This window comes from Crocodylus porosus, unplaced genomic scaffold, assembly GCF_001723895.1.
Source record: "Crocodylus porosus isolate Cpor-Errol unplaced genomic scaffold, CroPor_comp1, whole genome shotgun sequence".
Lineage (NCBI taxonomy): Eukaryota > Metazoa > Chordata > Crocodylia > Crocodylidae > Crocodylus > Crocodylus porosus.
Genome location: NW_017728910.1, coordinates 17,093,429 through 17,114,350, shown reverse-complemented (window position 1 = coordinate 17,114,350; position 20,922 = coordinate 17,093,429). Strand labels below are relative to the sequence as shown.

Here is a 20,922-nt window from a genome sequence, read left to right as displayed (position 1 = left end):
CACTACGGATGTTATCTTTGACCTACACTCTGCCTCCCACAAGTGGAGGACTTATCGGGGTCAGGACTCAGCTCTTGCTCTCTCTGGCTGAGCCTCTGTTCTCCCTTCACTGGGCTCCACATTGCCCTTTCCCTGGGGCTCCTCAGTGCTGCCCCCCTCTCAACTGGGGCTCCTCAGCACTGCCCCCCTCTCAACTGCAGCTCAGATGTTACATTTGACCCAAACTCTGCCTCCCCGCATTGGAGGACTTACTGGGGTCAGGACTCAGCTCTCTCACTCCCTGGCTGAGCACCCTCACTGGGCTCCACATCTCTGCCCCTCACACTGGGGCTTCTACTGGGGTTTCTCATTGCTGCCCCCTCAGTTCTCATGCTGACCCCTCACAATGGGGGCTCAGATGTTACATTTGACCCAAACTCTGCCTCCCCGCATTGGAGGACTTACTGGGGTCCTGACTCAGCTCTCTCAAACTCTGGCTGAGCCCCCATTCTTCCCTCATACTGGGGGCTTCCCACTCTGCCCTATTCACACTGGGGGCTTCCCATGCTGCCCCCTCACACTGGGGGCTTCTTACCATTCATAACACCCCCTTTAGTCAGGGTCTTGGGGCTTCCCTCCTCAGGTGGGCTCAGGTGGTCGTAGCTGTGTCTGGCCCTAACTCTCTTCCTCGGGGTCTTGAACCCCCACAGGGCTCAAATGGCCTCAGCCCCACCTGGCCTCCAACTCTCCTCCTCGGGGCTTACACCCCCACAACTACCTGCAATGGAATGTGACCCACCCAAAGGTGAGGGCTAGGGGTCAAGGTGCCCCAATGCACCTTTCACCAGGGTGAGCACTGGCCTGGCATTTCCTGGGGGCTCCCATGCCACTGGGAGTCCCACCAGGCCACCCACTCCCAGCAGGGTGTAGTTTCAGGTCATACCCAGGACCCAGGTAGGAGTCTCCTACCATCCCCTACAGCTCCTCCCTTACCTCCAGATGAAACTTTGGCCCTCCAGCAGCCAAACTGCCTTGTTTATATAGGCAGCCCTGAACCTAAAATGGCTGCCCTCATTAGGTACCTGGAGGTTGCCAGCTCCAGGGCCTTAAAGTGGCAGGCACACACAGTGCTCTCCCACACACCCCATTCTCATTAAGAAATTAGGCAACTGTAGTGTTGATGCTTACGCAGTCAGATGGGTTGCAAATTTGCTGGAGGGCCGCACCGAGAGAGTGGTGGTGGATGGGTCTTTTTTGACCTGTAGGGATGTGGGAAGAGGGGATCTGGTGGATATCTATAAACTGACAAAGGGGGACCAGCAGACAATGGGAGAGTTCCTGTTCCCCCAAGCACTACTGGAAGTAACGAGGAACAAAGGCCATAAGTTGACTAAGAGTAGATTCAGGCTAGATATCAGGAGGCACTACTTCACAGTCAGGGTGGCTAGGATCTGAAACCACCATCCAAGGGAAGTGGTGCTCGCTCTTACCCTGGGGGACTTCAAAAAGAGGCTAGACACTCACCTAGCCAGGGTCATTTGACCCCAGCATTCTTTCCTGCCCAGGGCAGGGGGTTGGACTTGATGATCTGCTCAGGTCTCTTTCGACCCTACCCACTATGAAACTATTGCCAAATGCATAACTGGGGGGCATAGACAAATGAAAATATCCCCTAATGCCAATTATATTGGCCTTGCATACCAACGAAAATTACACTAGGATTGGAAAACAACAGATATGCAGCTATACCAAGGCAGCTCACTTATGGTGACCAGAAGGGTGGATCCAGAGCGAGTACAGTGGTGTAGTCGCACTCCTCGATTTGATTCCGCTTCTTCTCAGGAGGGAACCAAAGAATGGATCCTGTTGGAGCTGGACTACCAGGCCATGTTCTTTAGCTGGGTGGGCAGCCAGCAGTACCAGAAGGCCAATGGACCACTCATGAAAGCACCCTATTTCAAAATCTTAACTCCACTGCTGGGTGATTATTACTGTGCCTCACAACTAGATGGCAGTGGAGAAGAGAATAGTGAACAATTAACACAGGATGGACATAGATATATTGATGTAACCTACACAAAAGTGGAATTTTACCCATGGTTCTTTCACATGCAATTCTTCACTGTACTGGGCAAAGAGTGTACATCAGGGCAGGGCAAAATAGCAGGTCGGCAGCTGGACTCTTTCCCAGCAGCCCTTGCCCATGTGGCTGGGGTCAGTTTCCATGGTGACCCCAGCAGCAGCTGTGCTGTGCTAGCACAAGGCTGGGGTTTCCATGGAGAACATCCCCAGCAGTGCCGGTAGGGCACAAAGCTGCTCTGGAACCCAGCTGGGATCTTGTTGTGGTGACCGCATGGCCTGGGGCATGCAGGCTGCAGATCACAACTCTGCCCCAGCTCTGGACCATGCTGTCACTGCCACAAGATCCCAGCTGGGCTCTGGAACAGCTCAGCACCCTGCCATGCACCCTGCCATCAGGGACAGCACTGGGGGTGGGGGAGCTATAACCTCCCCAAAATTACCCATGGCCCCCTGCATAGCCACCCATTCTTGCTGTCCCTGCCAGCCCTGCACAGGCAGCAGCAGCTGAGCCCACCCCACTCCCATCCACAGGACAGCCATCCCACCAGAAAGAGGCTGGTGCTCCTGCTGCTTGCCAGCACTGCTGGGGCCGGCCTCCATGGAAACCTGGTCCTGTGCTATCGCAGCACAGCTGCTTCCGGGGTCTCCATTGAAACTGGCCCTAGCCATGAGGGCAGGGCTGCTGGGAAATGCAGTCCACTGCCAGATAGATCCCGCCTGCAGGCCAGACTTTGCCTGCCACTGGCGTACTTTGTCTGTTTTCTTTTGTTTGCTTGTTTTAATATTGGTCATCTCTCAAGGCTTAGGAGACACACGAGAAGTAATAAATCTTAAGGCATGTTTCCAAAATCAGTCATCCCCAGGGCAGCCTAAGAAAACAGATTAAATTGTCTTGAACTTTTCATAGAAAAAACTGATTGTTTTATTTAAATTGTAATGAATAAATATTCAACATGTTTTACCATTTCCCACATTTTCAATGGTCTATGAAAAGACCTGTTTTCTCCAAGTTATCACTTACTGGAAAGTACTTTCCAAAACAGCTACCTCCTAGGTTGCCATTCCTTCCAGTATTTCAAAGGGCCAAGCTCCTTTATAGCAGCTAAGAACTTGCATAATATTTGTAAGACATTGTTAAAGGATGGTTTGTTCCCTTAATAAGGTACAGCCACCCCGGCTAAGTATATCTAGTTATGGAATCGTTTGCTACAAGTCAGTGTCCCACTAAAAGGTTAAAATCCCAGAAGAGAGAGCAGAAAGGAGGCATACAGTGAGGGAACAGTTGCAGTGAGAAAAGATGCAGTCTGTGAGCTGAGCAGCTTGTTGCATAGCAGGGCCAGGCTGCTAGGACCAGTGTCAAAGGTCACCCCCCAATCCTAGTACCTGGGACAGGGCAGAAAGGTTTGGCTTTGCTTCTTTGGTACTTAAAAACTGTTTTATTTGGGGGGACAGGCTGAGGTACTCCTCAGGGAGCAAAACATACCTGCAGAAGCCAGCAATTGAGGCAACCTGCTTACAGACACGCACCCACACTGGGAAGTTACTGGTAAAACCTTGGCAGCCTTGTCTATGAACACTGCTAGGGTGCCCTAATGCTTTCTCACGAGTCCATTTGTTGTCAGCTCACATTCTGTCAAATCTTAACAGATTCCAGTGGGGTAGGTTGTAGCCATGTTGGTCTAAGGACAGACGCCAGCCTCATGTGCATGACCAGCCAGTTTCTTTTCAGGCAGAAGGGATTTTGCTATTCAAGCTGCTGCTACCAGCTATAATACTTGCTATAGAAACTAAAGAATTGATCTGAAAATTTCTAGTAGTAAGAACTCCAGTATAAACAGGCTGCATTTAACTTTATTCTAGGTACCTGCCCCATCCCTCTGATAGGAGAGAAAGAACCTAACATTAAACAACTGAAGACAAACACAAGGGAGTCATCACTGTCTGTTGGTAGAGGTGTTGTCTGCGTTGATCATTATGGTATAATCAATCTTGAGTAAGAGTAGGTCTATCAGATAAAGCTTATTGCCTGTTTTCTTGATGCTGGAGGCTCAATACACTATATTTGCAGAAACTAAAAATCAGCTAAGATCACTGCCAGTACTAGATTATAAACAATTCATTTTCTCCAATCACAGCCTTCTAGTGCCAGATGTGTACTCAAAACTTAACACAGAAGTTAAACAAATGAAATGGAAAAAGAAGAAAAATAGTCTTTGAGGCTTATTTATGGAAATGTCTTTGGTTTTTCTGGCTTGCTGTCTTATACGTGTGTTTTTAGGTGGCCAGATGCCATCAGGACAAAATTAACTAGAAAAATTGAACTGTCCATCCATCAATAGAGGTAATTTAACTCAGTAGAGAAGGTCTGTTTAAATACTACAAGATATGCAATATCTGCTTTAAGGAGGTGGTGAATGGTCACCAAGTCTTTATATATTCCTTCTGTACTGTGTGAATTACATGTATTGAAAAAAAACCTTAAAATTACAGCTTTCTCACTTGCTTTGCTTGAAAGAAAATTATTTTCTATTTCACTTCATTATACAACACTGAAGTATTATAAAAGGAGACTTCCGAATGAGAAATAACATAATGTTGTGACAAATTTTATTAATTTGTTTGCACCATTTCCGCCATTGATTGACATAAATAATAAATTTCCTAGCTTCCTTTATGAACCTTGTCCCATACTCTGAAATCCACAGGCTCCAGTGGAACTCAGGGTTCTAACACCTTTAAAAATAAAGGTACTTTTTTTTATTTATCAAACTATTGGCCTATTATAAAAGTCATTGTATTAGTCTACCAATTACCTAAGAATATTAACAAAGCTGGGTATTCAATAAATGGGTCTGGCTCTAATCTTCTTGCTTTGTATTTTCTGATAAAATTAACATTGACTTCACATGGTAACAGATCTTTACTTAAAAGAAATGAAAGGGAAGTAGCATGCTGTTATGGAGGACATATGAAGACTGAATGACACAACAAACCCACGTAAACAAAAAGGTAGTGTTTGATTGTCACAGATCCATAGACTTGTCTTAACCTTCATGCTAATAGAATGTAAATAGCAAAGGGACAGCATTAGGAAGTTCATTTTTAATCATGTGCTATTTGTCCACGCATATGCTTGCTGACAAAACAAGGAAATATCAATAATTATCATCCATTACTTTCCATTTGCTTTTCTATTCAATGGCAACGGATGGCATACCTATTTTGAATGTTTATTACTGTATTTTTCAAAGTTTATATCTTCTCAGGCTCTTTAGAGACAGCAATAAAAAATGGGAATGCAGATGAATTCTAGTCCATTTTCCAGAACTGCAAATTCACTTCAAGGGCTTCATTTTAACAACATTTGAGTGCAGTGTGATTGTCTTCTCAAAACACTGAAGAATAGGCTGCAATTGGAGTCAATCATACTGAACTAAAAGGAGTTATGGGAAATAAAGAAAGCTTCTGATGTGGAGTTCAACATGAAGAGATAAACAGTATCATTCTATATTACGAGGGCACAGAATTTCCAACTGAAAGCATTAAAGGAATTTTTACATCAAAATTTCTTTTCAACTCAGTCATAACATCGTACATATTAAAACAAGTCCTAAAAATGGATACTGTACCACTTTGATTCCCCTACATAGTGTGCAATTCACCAAGCCTGAATGTGTTCTGGAGGATGTATTAAACAAATGCATGGTTTCCAGAGAAGAAGAAAATAGGTTATAAAAATTAAGAGAAAACATGATGGTAGGGTCATCTACACAAAACATGTAAAACTTTGATGATTAAGGTGAAATAAATGAAGCCTGATTTCAGCTCTACTGAGAACAAACAACTCACCATTGACCTAAATTGGGATTAGTCTAAACATGACTTCTTTATCAGGTATTTACTACCAACGCAAAAGTTAAATCACAGTAATTTAATAGATGTTAAACACGACTGCTACTTCACCAGTAGAAAAGTTTCTGAATTTGAGAATCATGGCCCAGATAACCCTGACAAGGAAGAATGTAAAATAGAAAATGCTGTGGAGGGTGGGATGTTATGGGGGAGAAGGAGGATGGAATTTCTCAACCCAATTTTTAGGAATTAGCCATTCAGTTATAACATACTACAACTTATAAATTTTTAGCAAATTATGAGGTCTGCCCAAAAAGTAACAAGACTGAACGTGTATATGTGGTACAAAGTATTGGGTGGGGAATGTGGCTTTGCTGAAAATGTCTGGGCATGTTGGGACTCCTCTAGACAAGTTTGCAGCTCATGGTGTTTCCCCAGTTTTCTGTGGCCAGCAGCTGAAGTAAGATTGTTTTTGTCTCGCGTCCCCTTTCCTTATGTCAGAGTGTCCAGAACAATGCTTGCATTAAATTTTGCATGAAAATCAGAAAAATGGCAAGTAAAACATTTGAATGACTTAAAATAGCATTTGGCCACGACAGTATGAGCATGCAAGAGTTTTTGAATGGTATCATCAGTTTAAAGAAGGACAACCATCATTCGAAAGAGATGACCATTCCAGATGCCCTTCAACAACACAACATGATGAAAATGTGGCACTGGTTCATGGTTTGGTTTGAAATGATAGGTGATTGACTGTCTGAGAGACAGCAGAAGTTGGAATATCTGTTGGTTCATGTCATTCAATTCTAACCGGCAATTTGGTAATGAAATGACCAGAAAAATGACCAGAAATGTGGATGTCTAACTTTTGGATGCTTCACCATGACAATGTACCTTCCCACTCAGCACAACTTGTGAAACAATTTTTAGCCAAATTTCAGCCAAACTCTGTAACCCACAAATGCCACAGCCTCCATATTCATCTGACATGGCCCCGTGAAACTTTTTTCTCTTGCCTCAGCTAAAGAAAACTTTAAATGGAAGAAGATTTTGTGATGTGGAAACCATAAAACAAAATGTGACTGCGCAGCTTTTAACGATTCTACAAATTGCTTATAAGAGGCGCTTCTAACTATGGCAGAAACGTTGGGAGAAGTGTGTGGCTGCAGAAGGAGCATACTTCAAAGGAGATTAAGCTGAAACCCCTGTAAATAAAATATTTTGTTTCCTACAGCACCAGTCTCGATACTTTTTGAACAGTCCTCATATACGAGTTTTGCATTAGACAGTTTTGCTCTGATTCTAAACTTCCCACGTTTTGTTTTGAAACCTATTAGAATTCAAGAGTTGACCTCATTGCCGAATTTACAAGGGGCGTATGGTCAAATCAGATCAGTCAGTGCTTATGTCTCTTCAGGTATTTCTTCATGAGGCATGGGTTCAGTTGCCACCTCTGCCAGACTTCCTGTATCACAACTAGGAGAGACATTTAATATCCGTTTACTTCAGTTTGCTATTGATAAATTTTTGGTAATACTTTATTTCAGCCGCCTTTGTCCATCTTGCCTCTTGGGCTGCGATTTCCAAAGGTACAAAATCCAGTTAGGTGCCTAACTCCCACTACAACTCAATGGATTTCTTTATTTGGTATTTGAGAATTTCCTCATCATGTTTAAAGTGAAGTATTGTAGAAAGAGACCCAGGATTTGCACCCTCTTGAATTTAATGGGAAATAAAAATATGTATGCTATCCATTTTAAATGCTATTAGTTTTAATATTAAATACTCTGAGTGAGGATACCCAAGATAGCTTTAAAATGTTAATGCTTGATGCAGATGCAACCATCTAGAAGGAGCTCAGGTTAATTAACAAACCCTGCCCCCAGCACTGCACTGATAATATTGAAGATACCACTGACAGATTTCTTTTCCTCCTAGAAGAAAAATATTTCTCCATATGAAACAAAGACAGAAAAGGGATGTTCTCTCTTACGAACGAGAAAAATATTTAAATCCCAATAAGAGTAATAAATATTATCCCGTGCAAGTCTTTAAATGGAAAAATCATGTGGTTAGCTCCACACAGCCATGAACATACACCCATATCTCTGGTTCTGTCCCAGTTAAAAGAAACATCCCAAGCAGATTGCCAGCAAGGGGTGGGAAACTTCACTGCTCTTCTTAGCAGGATAAGAATGCGCTGGTCATTTCATAGATTTTCATATATTTCATAGACATTTGGGCTGGAAGGGACCCCAGAGGATCATCGAGTCCAACCCCCTGCCCCATGGGCAGGAAGTCAGCAGGGATCATAGGATCCCAGCAAGATAAGCATCCAAATGTGTCTTGAAGGCATTCAAATTACCATTTACTTTAAGTCAATGGTAATTGTTGCTATTAGGACCCGTATACACTTTTGCCAGATAAGTACAGGAGAACCAGTCTTTTACAGTGTATTACAATTAATGATCTGGCCTTGGTATCAGAATCAATATGGTGATATTATCTCTGTTAGCTGAGAAGCACTGTATAGTACAGGGGTAGGCAACCCTCAGCATGTGCACCAGAGCATGGCATGTGAAGGCATTTTTCTTGGCGCACGCAGCTTGAGGCAGACAGTAGGGGAGGGACGGGAGCTGAGCTGCCACAACAAGGATCAGGCCCCTCATGTCTCCCTTGCTGTCCACCCCTGGCATGCCAACATCTTACAAGTCAAGGTTGTGGGTGGGTTTTGGCACTGTGCCCAAAAACGTTGCTGACCCCTGGCATAGTAGCTTGGGTAGAGACCTGCACCGATGCTGGTTCTGCAAAGACCTACCCACAGTCACACATGGATATGGTGAATTGCTCTGATATAGTAGATTTGTACACCTTTCAAAACTGGTTTGTGCCTTATAGTCATAGTCTGATTGAGTTTAGCTCCTTAATTTTTTCTCCCACTTATTACTTTGTATTTCCATAAGCATACTGGAGTCGTAAGATATAAAATAACAATGAAATCCAAAGTGGGTTCCCAAGGAATATTCGCCAACATTTCCTTATAAGTGGTGATTCTGCTTCATGAAAGGGACAAGTGCTTCGACGAAAGATTTGAGGGAGAATTATTCCAGCTCATCTGCAAATCCATCCTTCATTTCCACAGAGGCAGAAAGAGTCCAATTCAGATTTTACTTACCAAACCCCATGTCTACATCAATTTAACTCCAATAACTTCAGTTCAGCTGCTCCCACTTTACAACAACCTAAGTGAGAGTGGGATAAGCCCAAAACATCCATGTGAGAGCCCAGGGCAGTCTGTGTTCTCTTTGAAGCATAAACACATTGCCTGAACAAAGGTCATACCTGAGTTCCCCTCTTTTCAAATATTGTCATATTTCTCTTTTTAAAAGGTTATAGGTAGGTTGTAAGTCAAGTCATCAAAATATCTAGCCTTGAGTTATTTATCTGGTTAAGCAGCCAGGTTCTAATTGCAAGGAGAATGAGCATCACTTTGTGGCTGGTTTGGAAGGTGGAAAGATCGAGAGAAAGGAACATCTAAGCAAATGTTCTTGTTTCATGTATTACCTCCTTAAAACAGTTGTTGTGAGCTGAATCAATGAACTTGATGTTGACATCCTACCAGAAATATATATATCCTAGTTTGGGAACCTCTGACCTGACAATATGATGTCCTAAAATGGAGGGGAGGAAGGCTGATGAAAGAGAGGAGGTGGGAAAAGAGACAGAGCAAGAGAGAGAGCATGCCACAAATGCACCAGACAATGCATCTCAAGTCTCTGCCTAGGTGCATCTTGAAGAATATTCCTCCTCCATTGTCAATCAGGTTACGAAGAGTTCTCTTTCAATTTATACGGCCATCACACCGGCAGATAAAGAGGTAGGATATATTCTGATCTTATATTGATGGAATCTCAGTTGTTCTAATAGAGTTACAAGTTGAACAGAAGATAGAACTGACCTCACTTTGCTCTTCCTTATGCCCCACTTACCATCAGCTGAAAATACTTAAAAATATAAATGCATATGCCTGCCCCTGCACTTTGTCTGCCATTTTGTTTCTTAACCATTAAGGGCTATGGAGCCCTCCGCATATATACCACAATCACCAGCATGATCACTCTGCATTGCAGCTGCAGTTACAGTTACAGCAGGGACTGTGCACCTGGCAGGTAGAAAGTGTGATGGAAGAAGGGAGTGAGTGAAATCTTACTCTTGCCCTATCAGTGTATTGGAGAAGCAGTAGTAGCTGACCCTAAGAAAATAAGCACTGTTATGCTTTTTTCCATGAAAGTAGCTCTTTTTTTTAAATCTATTTCAGACATGTGCCCACATAACTTCCTCTATGTCTGTACATAGATCTATCAGCTGTCTGTCCCATCATTAGGTCATGGGTAGGAAGAAGGATTGTAGCAAATATCCATCACAAATATTTTAAATATTGATTAGGTACACTGCATAGAGAGTCAAAAGCAAGAAGATCAGCGTTGTAGTCAATGAAAATAAAGAATGCCAATATTTATGCTTTTCTTTTCCTGAAGCAAACTTATTCCTTTCATCATTCAGAAGTTGTCAAATGTCATCTGCCTACTCTGATTAGCTGATACCATTGACAACAGATCTTTGATGTGAAGAATCAGATGCCTTCTGTAGTTCTGCCAACATAGACATAATTCTCTTTTCCCAGAGCATGCCAGGCACATTTTTTTGCAGAAGTGTTGGAACAGAACACTGTCAGCCATTCTTATAAGAAAGTAACCTGGCAGTTGGGACCCAACTCTCCTCTCTTTTATAATAGCGTAAATCAGAAGTAATTATACTTAAATCAATAGAGTTGCAAGCACTTTTATAACAGTGTCATCAGAATTAAATTGAAAATAATAATAAGGGGAAGGAAAGTAGCAGTTAGCAAACAAAGTCAGATATGCCCCCTCTACTGAAATACTTGTGTTCAAAGAAAGGCACAGAAAAAAAAACTTGTGATAACACCTTAAAAAGTGAGAGAAAGGATAGAGCATAGCTGAGATATGATATAAAAGTTTTTTTTCCAGAACTAATCTGGAAAAGAAGCGATGAGCTCAGACGACAGGGATTGGAAGATTGTTCTAAAATTAAGCAAGCTGTGTTTTAATACAGCATTTTCCACTCTGGATTCATTAACTACAGTCACTTCATTTTGCTCAGATACATTTGAATTCCCTACTTTGTCCCCCAGTGGCACATCTCCATGAGCACAAACGTGAATTCTCAGAGGACAAAGAGGAGTAGCACATATTTGACTTGCTGCTAGTTGTCCCTGGGAAACACCCCTGTACACACACTCTGGCACGTGGCAAGTTGCCCTGGATGGAGTAGGAGAGGCTGGGGCCAGCACCTGGGCTGGCCCCAGTAGCCTTACCTGAGGTCTTAGGGGCCTCCCAGGGCTCCAGTGGTGACTGTCTGGATGCACAGAGCTTGACTGGCAACCAAAGAGTGCCTCTGGCCAGCCAGGCTCTGGTTTCAGGCTGCACACGTATCAGCCACGTGTGCCATGCCACTTCTCTTGGAGCAGGTTTTTTTAACACTGGGATCTCCTGGTGTCACAAAAACACCTGCTGGGCTGCAAAATAATAGCGTGGTAAACATCCACATGTGTGGTTTGCAGTGCCACAAACTGCATGTGAGCGGTTGTCTGGATGTGCCCAAGAAGTGTTTTTTTCATTTGGTAATGAATTAGGATTCTGGATTTTTGTCCCTCCATCCCCCTGAGTAATGCCTAACCATAACAAAGATTACATGCTATGTAATCTCGGTGAAAATATTATCCTGAAGCAATATGCCTGCAGCTGTAATCTGCTGAACAAACTGCAGTTAATGAAGCACAATGACTTGTTTACTTGAGTCATATTAATCCATTTTAAACACTAAATTTCATGCACACTCCTAGGTAGATGTACTTGACTCTTTGAAACTGACATTCAGGCCATAAGTCATAGTTCTGCTACTGAGAACCAGAATCCAAGAGGACTAGATGCAGGTTCCATCCTTTGATGATGAGGAACAGCCTACTTTGTTAAAGTTATCTATTAAAATCTATTACCAATCAGAGAAGACTGAGCCTTTACAAAACAAAAATCAAATAAACAGACAGGCTATTAAGATGGAAGAAGGGTCTTGATCTTGTGAGTGATGCTGAATCTGGGGTATGAGTATAATATAAACATTATTGTGTGTGTATTTTGAAGTGAGAAAGGTCATTATTCATTAAGGACCTGAATTAACTACTCACTAAATCTACGAGTATTTCCTCTATGTTAAATGTACACTGGAAAAGGTTCAGAGATCCTACTGCAGGGAAAGGAAAGCTCCTATTTCTTAAGAGCTCCCCCATTTAGTAGAAAATCACAACATATCCTTAACTTGAAAAACATTAAACAGTTTATGTGCTGACCTGACCAGGAATATGCTCTAAATTCCACCACTAATTTTTAACATTGGAACAGACATTCTCCAAGTATTACAAAGAAATTCATGGATGAGGCAACAGTTACCATAGGGGAGACACTTAATAAGGGAAAACATGGTATCCATGAGAGCAAAATAGTTGATTTACCTTAAACCTGCTGTGGCGGGCCAGTACGGGGTGTCCTTGCATTGAGCCACCCACCTCACTGCACCTGGCCACCTTCCAGGCTCTGAGTGCCTCCCTGGGGGAGCCTCACATCCGGCCATCCACCTTTCTGGAGCACAGCCGCAAGCATGGGGGTAACACTGCCACTGCCCAGAGTCCACACTGATCTGGGACCTGCGCCTTCTGGGAAACACAGGCCTAGTAGTCCTTGAGGGTACTTGACCCACTGCAAGAACTTGGGGTGCTTCCCTCGGTATGAAGCACAAATACTGGTCTCCCTTAGTCAGCTGAACTAAGGGCACCCCAAGGCATAATCTAGACCCTCTTCCAATAAGTTTCCCACGCTAGGTACAAAATAAAACTTTATCGGTTACAAGGAATAGGTTTGGAATAGGGTAAAGGGTAGAGCAATATCAGAGAAATACCTTAGAGCAAACAGTGGCATGGTAGCTTTTGATTACACATCTGTGTCACTGCATGCTACATATCTAGTTAGCTCTCAAGTAGCTTACTCATGAGCATCATCCAGAGGCAAGCAGAGATTCTCTCTGGAGACAGTCAGTTCATTGATCATGAGTTTCAAGAGAGAGAGCAAATTTCAGATGGTCCAGCTTCTCTCTCTGAGTTTTCATCAGGGCTACTGTCCCTCCTCCTGTGCAGTCCTTCATTTATATAGCCTTTATGACCTCATTTACCTGGTCCAATGAAGGCCAGCAACTGTTGGCTCCTAGCCAACCAATTCGAAATGCCTCACTGGTTGCCGGGTAGACTGGCAGAGTCTTTAGCCCCCTCCCAGTCATGCTGGCATTGATTAGAACAAGAGAGAGCTTAAGCCCCTCACCCAGGTATGTGATGCCAGTCACATAGGCAGAGGGAGCAGGTTTCCCCGCTCCCTCAGGAATGTATCCAGTTCAGGTTACAACTCCGGGTTACCTGAAGCAGACGGGACCAGAGCAGTCTGCCCCCTGCAGTGATCATGGTAACCAAACTGTCAGACAGCAGAGTTTGGGGAGAGACAGAGATGGTATTCTGCCACACCTGCTTAGAAATTTACTGAGACAGCCCCATGATGAGAAGGTATAGGTTGGACCTCAAACTGAGATAGCAAATGCAATCAAAACATTAATGATGCATATTACATACCTTCTTAAGTCCCTTTTAATTTTATAAATCTACGATTAAAATATAAGGTAATTTTTAATAAACACACACACACATACACTCTAGAAGCCAAGAAGCCAAATAATTATTTCTCAGAATTTTCAACATGGAATAAAAATACCCATTAACTCTCTGTGTACAATGTCTTTACTTTACAAATAATGCTCACTTAATTTACAAATCAGGGGGAGAAAGAAGGATTTTATCCATTTTTCCCCATTCCCAATTCCCCAAATAAAAATACGCTATAATATAATTGGTTCCAAAGCATCCTTGATTTTGAACATAAAATGGCATTTCAGCTGTGCTGGCAAGTGTTTTACAAGATTACTTGTAGGTATCTTGTAAATATGATTTATGATACCTGTATGATATCTCACACTAATTAAACACCTTGACTGACAATGGCAAACAATGGAGATAACTTATTTCAGGGAGAAATCTAAGGAACATGCACTACAGTTAATGAATTGATTAAATGCAGAGGACTAACAATTTTTTTTTAGTAGACTTATAGTTCTTTTTTTTAAAGAATTCACCTTGCATTTCAAATGAGCTATTTTGCCAATGCTGTGAAAGAAGTGAATTTTAGAAACACATTATATGAGTACAATTAATTCACAGTTGCTGACAAGATGTCTTGCCGCTTTCATATACTATTCTTTTTTCTTTGCACAGTACCATCTGATGGACTGCAGCTCTTTTTTCCATTGTTACAAGAATCTTTGCATTTGTTATCTATTTAAACAATTTCCCCCCCCCATTACTGTGTAAATCTATCTAATGTGAAACTTCAGTATTTGGCTCACATTCCACATCACAATCCCTCTCATTATAGGCTCATCTTGAATGAATACATTACATTGCAAAAAACATCCTGCCTTAACTTTGAATCATCCTGCCCTATTGCCCAACTTACTTCACATGAAATAGCACACTGAGTGAAATTCAAAGGGCCTTTCAAACACTACTAACACTCTAGAATACCCTTCATGATAGACAATAACTACTTATTTTTTAATAAATTGACACAGAAGTTCGAACAAATTAAGGCCAATGTTTTAAAAAACAACTATCAATGATAGGTTATGAATTTGAGACAGCTGTCTTCTCAAGTCTGGCACCCAGTATTAGTAGATTCTCTTGGAAAAGACTGGCTAGCAAAAGTACACAGAGCAGTGACAGGATCTGGAACAAAACCCTTGTCAGCACCTAAATCAGTACTCCACGTGCTGCCTTATCAAAAAGAGCCCCCTGAAGTCTAGTCTTTTTATTAACTGTCATGGGTGCTGGTATCAGGTTCAGTAAAATGGCATTCAGGGGACCCCCCAAAGGTTAGCAAAGATCCAGTTTGGCCCCATATGGTAATAAAACAGTAGTGCAAATATTATTATTGATAAACTCTACTGTCCAGCTCCAACTCTGCAGAAATCAGTAGCAGTCTTTCAGTTGACTTGAATGGGTTTTGGATTGTGTACCTGCAACACCCAGCTGCAGTCAACCTGCATAAGCAAACACTGGACATTTAAGCAGGGGGAGGGGTTCTAGGGTGGTGAGGGGCTGGGTTTTGGGAGAGGGAGTGGGGGTTACAGCTGCCAAGCACCAAATGGAAATGAGCAGATGCCAACATTATTTCTTTTGTTTGCAGAACCTTTTGTGTATAGGATGCAGAAGGTGCATTCTTACCTGAAAGCAAAACCGGCAAAAGACCCTTAAATGCCAAATAAAGTAAAAGGTGATACAGGGTTCATTCAGACTTGACAGAAAGAACCGCTGAGGGGCGTGCATTTATATTATGTGCCTATTCCGATAAGGCAAGCCTGACTTTTTAAATACCTCAACAAAGAGATAGTAAAAAATTCCCGAACACACAAAACTGACAGAAGAAAAAGGAAATGTACAGTCTCCGGCTTTCAGGGTATGCCATTCAGTAACCAAGTAAATGTGAGGCCTCAGCTGATAGAAGGATTTCTTGGGGCCTTTTGCAAGCATTTTGCCAGGATTTATTTAGGGGAAATAAAGCCTTTTAGAGCTATAACAGTTGCATGTTTACAGCTAAGACTTTTTAAAGATTTTATCTGTCAAAATACATTTAGGAGTTTGGGATTTAATGCCGGAAAAAACCCTGCCATCTGAATGCTTTGGGATTTAACCAGCCTCCTGAGGAGTATTTGAAAAGACTGACTGCACCCGAGATTATTATGACCCAAGAAACCTCTGAATCTAATTACTGCTTAACCCCTGTATTGAGACTGAAAGGTGGCATCTTATATTTCCAAGCTGAGTACTTCAGAAGATACCATTTTAATTCTTCTAACACCAAATCCCCTGTTGATAGCAAAGAGTTTAACCCCCTGTATTTTATACAATAAAATACCCCATGAACAAGATGTGATCATATGAAGGCATGGAGAAATTAAATCTCTCTCCCAAATGTTAGAAGGGTCTTCTTGAAAGAGCACTTGAGCATCTCAGTCTTGAAATAGATGGCTACAAAACAGATCTTGAAGTCACCTTGGTGGCTGTGTTGCAAAAGACAAAGCTTTGAAGTGTGTGACTTTTTCTAAGTACTGAAAGAAGACTTTTCCCAGAAACTTTGGGAAAACGATGCATGGCATTTTTTCTTTTCCTAGAATCAGAAATGTGCTAGTAGTATTTCAACAGGTCACAAAAATTTTGCCCCAAAAGTGCATGTGCTCACAAAGAGGAGAAGAAATGCTTTAGCTACACAGTTAAATAAAAATGCACCCTCACAGAAAGGAGAAAAGACCAGCTGGCAATCAACTCACATGAAGTCTTGTTCGGCTGGAATTTTTGTTCCTGTAAACTCTTGCGTTCAAGGCATTTGTGAAAGTGGAGGCTCCATGCTAAATCTCTATAATGGTGTGTTGGCTCTTCTGGGCAGTTGGTCCAATAAAAAGATACCATGCACAAAAATACTGGCCTCTTGCATGTTTCCTGGACCATCACAGCAATAACATCAATTCGACACTCCTCTGGACAAGTTATTTTAAGCTACTGCACCAGGTATGGGATGCACTATGATGATACTATGATGCTATTTTATGAATGATTCGTAGTTGCTTGGGTAGGAAGGGACCTCAGTAGGTCATCGACTCCAACCCCCGGCCTTGAGTAGGAAAGAGTGCTGGGTCAGACGACCCCAGCTAGGTGCCTGTCCAGTCCATTTCAATGACAAAAAATACGCTTTTCGGAAGTATTTGATGACCCCAAGCAACTAATTTCCTAATTGTGGTGCAAAATCATAGAGCAGTCATATGCCTCTGGCCAGCAGATCATTGAGGCAGTGGATTGCTTTAGGAACTAGTATAGAATAGGGAGTTTTTAACCTGTAATATTGGTTTGAAACCAGCAGTCATCATAGAAAGTTGTCATTTCAGAGATGTTCAGTGGAATTTGTTGGTAATTTCAATTTATAACCAACTGGATGATTCTCCAGATTGGACTAAATACCCCACAACTACCATAGTTATTGAGAATTTCAGCAGGAAAGCCAAGAAAGAAATCGGCTAAGATGTGGCGGCTAACCCATGGCATGTGCGCCACAGGTGGCATGACAGCTTCTGTGTGTGGCATGCGGCAGATGGGGGAGAAAATAGAGAAAGAGTTGAACAAGATACAAACACAAAGACAAAAACTGACATGGCAGCTGCAGATCCATTGTCCTCATCACTTATTTGGCTTCTCAGACTTGACCTGACAAAGTTTACAGGAAAAAGTGTGAAATCCTTACTTTAGTTTGTATTTTGGCAAGCAACTTGATGTGACATACTGATACTTTCACCTGGATTTCTCATATAAGAAGCTAGCCATATTTTGGAGAAATATTTAAATATTTTGAATAACAGCATATCAAGGGAAGGACTTATAACTCCCTGTTTTCAACTGAACGCAGTCAGCTTTCTTGGAAGACTTGAATGCTCAAATCAAGAGACAGACGCACTTTGGTTCAGACTGAAGATCTACTCAACTCTCTAGTGTCTTATAACCTGAACTATCATCTGAGAAATAAATGGGTAACTCCATTCCTGGTTAAGAAGCATTTTACCACACTCATTTACAAACCAGAAAATGTGCCATGTTGCAAAAATGTTTTGATTTCATGGGCTGTCACCCTATTTGCCCGGTCAGCTGCAAAGTAAGGAAAGTGTAGACATAAGCAAGTTTCTTATGACCTAAATGAAATAATGCATCTTGAATCTTTATTTTATTTTTTAATAGCTTTAAAGCTTGTGACTTAGAGCTGATCTTGCATTTTTATTTTTGTATTTTTAAAATCAGCTTTCCTTTTATTGAGCTTAGATGATTTTTAAAATGTGTGCTTTATATCCACTGCATGTGTGCCATGGCCTAATAAACCAAATTTTCAGATTAAAGTTCAATGACAGAATAGTGTGAGAATATTTTCAATGAAGCTGCATCTCAGTCATGGTTAAGGGGAGGATTTCAAATTTCCAGAGCTGTCAATCTCACATCTTTCATGAGCAAAAAAAGTTCACTTTTAAACTGCCTACCTGAAAGGCTTTTTATCTTTATGAAAGAGGCTGCTCCAAAGGGAAATACCTAGGAGTAATAAGAGGAAATTTAGGAGTAATAAGAGGAAATTTAGGAGCAGAGGAAGAGCAGAGGAATATTTAGACAGAATAGCAGGAAAATCTTCAAACAGTGTATTATATTAGACAGAAAAAGTGTCTCCTAATGGATAAAAATGTTCGCAACGTATAAAATAGCTTATTATGTATCTTTGTCAGCTAGATTGGACAAAGCATTCCGCTTTTTTTCCTTCCCTATCTCTAATTCATAAGAGAATATAGAAACCTGTCAGGATTTCTCCATTCACTGTTTCATCTGGAGTAAACCCTGAGTAATTTGACTTCCCATTTTGAAACCCAAACAAATTTATTCCAACAATGCCTACATCAACTTGGTTTTGAATAGAACCAATGCCACGAATTGTTGTGGGAAATCTTTTTTAAAATTTCCCATAAACATATTTGTTTTCCCATTGACAACACATGAATCAAAATGACTTTTTCTACTACAATGTTATTTTTTGTTGAAAAGCATTTTCTTATCCAGAAATAATGTATACTAGGGATGTCTAACTTTTGCATTGCACTGGTACCCCTGCACTCTGCAGGGTCTCAGGGCCCTCCTAAGTTCCCTGGTCTCCCTCAGCCCTGTGGGTCATGCCATGCCCCATTGCCTGCAAGGGTGAGGGCAGGAAGCAGAAGCAGAAGCTGAAGGGGGTAGAGAAAGCCCAGGTACTTTAGCAGCAGCAATTGGAGAGCAATGGTGGGGAGCAGTGCCCAACAGGGAGTGCAGAGTCCACAGGTTACTCCTCCGGGGCTGCTGGGATTTAGACAAGTATATTCCACAAAACAGCTCCAACTTCAACACTGGTTAATAGTAAGAGTGCAATAAATATGTGCAAAGCCTTCTTGAAAATTTGAGGAGTTAGTCTTACTGATGTTCATCAGGTCATCATGTGAAATCAGCTCCATTCAAGTTCAGACTTCCTGTTACAAGGTTCTAAGCTTTTGAAGAATAAAGGAACAAAAATGTAATTTAAAATGAACCAGAGTTTCCAACACAGTGGACATGTCTGCACGGGACGCTGACTGCACAGTAGCCGGTGAGTACTGTACAGCAGTGTCAAATGGCAGGAAATGTGATGTGACACTACTACGCAGTAGTCACAAGCTATTGTGCAGTCAGCATCACAAAAAAGCTGTTCTTCAGTGCAACTGTGCAATAACACAGTACTAAACGACAACGTAGTAAGGGCTGTGCAGTCAGCGTCTCACGTAGACGCGGCCAGCTGCTTACTACATGATGCTTTCACAAAAATAGCTTAAATTCAGTGAAGACCAGCGTAAAATGAAAAGAACTATAATACAAATAACATCTTGCATTTATAGGCTAAGTACAGACAGTCAAAGAGCCCAAGGCTGAATCAATTAGATTTTTGAAGGTTTCTTTAAGCTGCACAGGTTGAAATGATAATGAAATGAATGGACTTGATTCTTGAATCCAGAAAGGCAACCAGATGCCTTCAGTGGCCCAGACCAGAAATTGGGGGGTGCCAGAGGATGCCTCGCAGCCTGCTGGCCCCTGCCAAGGGCATCCAAATGCAGCTGAGCAGGGCCCATCCCTCGCAGCCCAGCACAACCGCCCCCAACACCTTCCTGTCCATGCACAGGGGGGAAACAGTCCCTCCAGCCCAGGTCTTGGCTGGCAAAGGGCATCAGCCCATGTGAGGAGTTCCCCTGCCCTGGGCAGGGTCCCCGAAGCTCTGTTACAGTGGGAATTACCCCTCTCCCAACCCTGAGCACCTTCTAGTGCCAACTTAGCCCAGCCCCCAGATGTGGGGGAACAGTCCTGCCAGCCAGCGCCACGCATCAGCCCACTTTGTGGGGATCCTCACACCTCTGTTCCCCTGCCTCCCCATCTCCTGTCCTGCTGGGCTGACAGGCACAGGCAGGACCAGGGCTGCTGAAAAGAGGCTTCGCTACCTCAGCTCTGTGACAGCCCAGGGGCAGGGCTGGCCCTACTCAGCTGAAGCAGCCAATGTGGACCAAAGCTAATGTGCCCACCCTGCAAGGGGGGCTTGCAGGGCAGGTGCAAAGTATCCTGGGATGCTGGGGGACTGCGAGTTAACTTGCGTCAGGAGGGGATCCGGGATAGAAGTGGATGCCGTACTCCAGCTGTGGTCTCACCAATGCCGAGCAGAGTAGGAGAATCGCTTCTTTGATTAATCTATCACTTGATTGATGCATGCCAGGGTATTGTTGGCCCTGCAGGCTACAGTGTCTCCCTGCTGGCTCATGTTCATACTGTGATCAATTATTATTATCCCCAGGTCCCTTTCATTTGTAGTGCTGGTCAGGTTGGCCTTGCCAAGCCTGTAGGTGTGCAGGGGATTGTTCATCCCCAGGTGGAGCACGTTACGTTTCTCGACATTGAATTTTAGCTGGTTCCGGTCCGCCCAACTTGCCAACCTATCTAGCTTAGCATGTATCTGCAGCCTATCTTGAAGCGTGACCATACTTCCTCATAAGCTGGTGTCATCCAGGAACTTGGCCGGTGAGCACTTCATCCCCACATCCAAATTATTGATGAAGATGTTGAATAGCACTGGACCAAGCACGGACCCCTGCAGTGTTTTTTCAGTTTTAAAACAGTAAAAGGAAATAAAGGGTTAATGGGGAGAAAGGAAC

The 20,922-nt window shown here is 42.6% G+C and overlaps 1 protein-coding gene across 2 annotated transcripts in view; it reads right to left on the bottom strand.

The window, feature by feature from the left end:
* The window catches only part of NAALADL2 (N-acetylated alpha-linked acidic dipeptidase like 2), a 1,056,665-nt gene that overhangs the window by 237,699 nt on the left and 798,044 nt on the right, over positions 1 to 20,922 (bottom strand). The gene's annotated exons all lie outside the window — the stretch shown is intronic.